The sequence below is a fragment of the Phytophthora infestans genome, genomic scaffold (assembly GCF_000142945.1).
Source record: "Phytophthora infestans T30-4 supercont1.260 genomic scaffold, whole genome shotgun sequence".
Lineage (NCBI taxonomy): Eukaryota > Oomycota > Peronosporomycetes > Peronosporales > Peronosporaceae > Phytophthora > Phytophthora infestans.
Window position 1 is genome coordinate 51,696 of NW_003303499.1, and position 3,279 is coordinate 54,974.

The following is a 3,279-nucleotide window of genomic DNA, read 5'->3' on the forward strand; positions in this document are numbered from 1 at the left end:
TTTAGTATGGGGGTTTAACAGGGCAAGCTAGACTGGCAGGGCGTAAAATTAGACTTGGTTTAAGTATGTTAAAAGAGAGCGAATAGCGTGAATTAGACTTGGTTTAACTATGTTAAAGAGAGCGGAATAGCATGAAATAGACTTGGTTTAACTATGTTAAAAGAGAGCGAAATAGCGTGAATTAGACTTGGTTTAAGTATGTTAAAGAGAGCAGAATAGTCCCGGTCCGGGTGCACCAATCTGTTCTGGGCCCGGTCATATTCCGACAGCAGCACTTCTCCTTCCGCCAGAGCCACAGTATCCTCATTGAGCAAGGCGTCTTGAACACCCCTGTATTGATCGGCGCGAAGTGTTTTCTGATTGTCGGCCACCCAGCGAAGCTGTTCTTGCTCACATTTTGCACGCTGATCTACACACCACTGTTGAAATAGACGCCCACCTTGGTGGAGAGCGGACTGATCATCCACTTTCTGATGAAGGCGGAACGCAACGTGTTCACGAAGCGACATCGCCTTCTTGTTTCGATACTCAGCACCATTCGCGAACTCATCTGTGTAGGTCCAGCCCTTCTCTCCATATGGAAGGAGAAGCGGGTATTGGAGTGGATCGTAATCGGCGTGAGTCTCATACAAACGTAGCAGCTTTTGATCGCGTGTAAAGAGAAGTAGATCCCGAGGCTGAGCCAGGTTGCCATCCTCAATGAGAGTCGCAGCCACTTCAGACACAGTGGGGCGGTTATGCGTCCTCGGTCGCGAGGAGTTGTCGTGCAGACGGAACACCAAGTCTACTGGAGCCTCCGTGTTGTGTTGACGCACCTGCTGCCCAAAGTGGAGGAACCGTTGCGCTAATGGGTTGTGCTCTGCCATCATTTTCTCGATGTCTAGTAGTGCAACACGATCCAAATCCGCGAATATACCAAGACGTCGCTCCGCGCGGTGTTGCATGTCTGGATCCACAATGTAGATCTGCGCAAACTTGGGTGCTACCCGCGCGCCTGTCCGACGGTCTATGTGGGGGAGGAGAGACCCTAGGTAGTGCCCCATAGCCCCTTGAATGCGATATGTGTGTACCCGCAACGCTCTCGTCTTGATGCACATTTTGAAACGATCGGTTTGAGCACGAAGCACCAATCGACGTAAATGCAAAAGCTTGATTGTAGGCACGGATTTGACGGCGAAACTCGGGGTCTCCGTACAGCTGAAGCAGCTTCCGCGGCGCGGGGTGTAGTGGAGGCAGCCTTACCCTGCCTGCCAGACAGCATGATATCGCAGACTCGCCAGGCCACTTCCAAGCATTGAAGATCGGGCAAACGGCTGTAGCCGGGAGCTTGTGTCGGCCGTTCACCACGTCGTTACCCGTTATCATGGACACGTCAAAGTCTTCATGGGAAATAAGAGCATGGCCATGACGGGTGCATTGGCGTCTAGTGCGCACACGCTCGAGTTCCTGCTGGCGTTCTTCTTCCGTCACCCCTGCTCTTCGAATGGCCTGCCGCTGTCGGTCTAGCTCACGCTCCGTTTCCCTTTGGTGCCCCTCCATCTGCCCACGCCGAAGTGCGTGCTGTTCACGGTTTAGGTCGCGTTCGTGTTGACATTGCTCTTGCGTCAGCCCTTCTCTGTGTGACGCCACATGATGTCTGTCCTGCTCACGTCGTTCCTGAAGCTCCTCTCCGCGCAGCCTAGCCCTTTGGATACGCTTGCGCTCAGCGTCTTTCTTCCTCGCACGGTCACGCTGAGACAGTGTCATATTACTTCGTCTCGTTCGAGCTCGCTGTGCGTCGCGTGCTCGGTCGCGATCTGCCTGAGACAGTGTCCTATTAGCTCTTTTGTCGCTAGTTCGCTGCGCAGCCGTTACCGGGACGTCTTCACGAACCGCTGCTTCAGATACGGCAGGTACTGTAAACAAAGCCATATTTTCAGTTTCAGCTTGGTACGCCGCCTCCATCTCAGCTGCAAACCGGCGCTGAAGTACCACAGGATCGGACTCTTCTGTCTTTTCCTCCCGCTCTTCAATACGATCAGCTAGACCTTCCGTAGCTTCCGTAACCGCCGTAGCTTCTTGGTGCACACTGAGGGCTTGAAGCGCTTTGTTCAAGTCACATCGCTTCCTCCTGCGCTTGTTCATACGTCGCTTTCGTGCTTCCTTCTCATCTTGCGTGGGTGTCGCGTTGATCAGTTCATTCTCGCGCAGAGCCTCCTCGAGCTCCTCGCGCGTCCTCTTTCGCTTATTCCGACCCATAGTTCTGCGAACGCGAAAACGTGGCGCGTTAGCCAATGTCTAAGTACACCGCACGTAGCAGTAGGTTTTCATAGAGTAGTGTGTTGGAATACGCGTACTACCCGGGATTGCTTGCCCCCATCAAGGTTATCTCCGATCACTTATCCCACAGTCACGGGCTGTGAGGCCCGGAGCGGTTTAGTTTGCAAATTGTGCAGTCGAATCTTCAGGGTTGGGCCCCCGGATAGTACTGTAGCTTGAGATGCGATATCCTTTTGCCAAAAAGGCGGCCGTTAATTGCAAAGGCTGGTTATTGATAGGCTATTACAGCCCCCATCCCATCTGTCGGTTAAAAGAGGCCAGTTACGGTACCCCTCCTGACCAACTGCACGCACGCAATGTGCGTGCCCATCAATAACCATTAACGATCGGCTCAACTGGTTCGCTGTCGGGTTTGCGGTCAATGGACCAGGTGCCAAATGTGCTCTCGCGCAGAGTGGGCGGTGGGATAAATCCCCAAGAACCCAGAGGGCTCTGGAACTAAATCCCCATAGCACGGCTACCTACTTGCAGGATAAAATCCCGCAAGTTATAAGCTACCCCCTAAGCAGCCCCAGGAACCTCGGACTATCTGTGTATGTGTGTCTTGCTAGCTACTAATGTCAACTAACATGCATACACGCAGCGTACCTTGAGTAACGTGGCGTTCCACGGCTTCCGTTTTGAAAATGGGGGCAAAACGAAATTTGAACGGTTCATTTAAGTACGATGTGTAGTCCACATACAATGTGTCAAAAACATAATTATGTTCTAGCCAATCGAGGCCGCCTTCGCTGCGCTCGGCAGCATTTTAGCGAATCGAGGCCGCCTTCGCTGCGCTCGGCAGCCAGTAGAACGACCGCATTAGCGTGAGTTTTATTAGCCCTACCCTCGGACGGACTTACGGACAGACAACACACTCCACTAGAGAGGTAAGACTAGCCGTTCGCCGCCGCTACGCGGCGGAGTGGCACGGTTTGTTGGAGATGAGGTGGCCGCAAATTTAAGTGCTTCTAGGTGTGA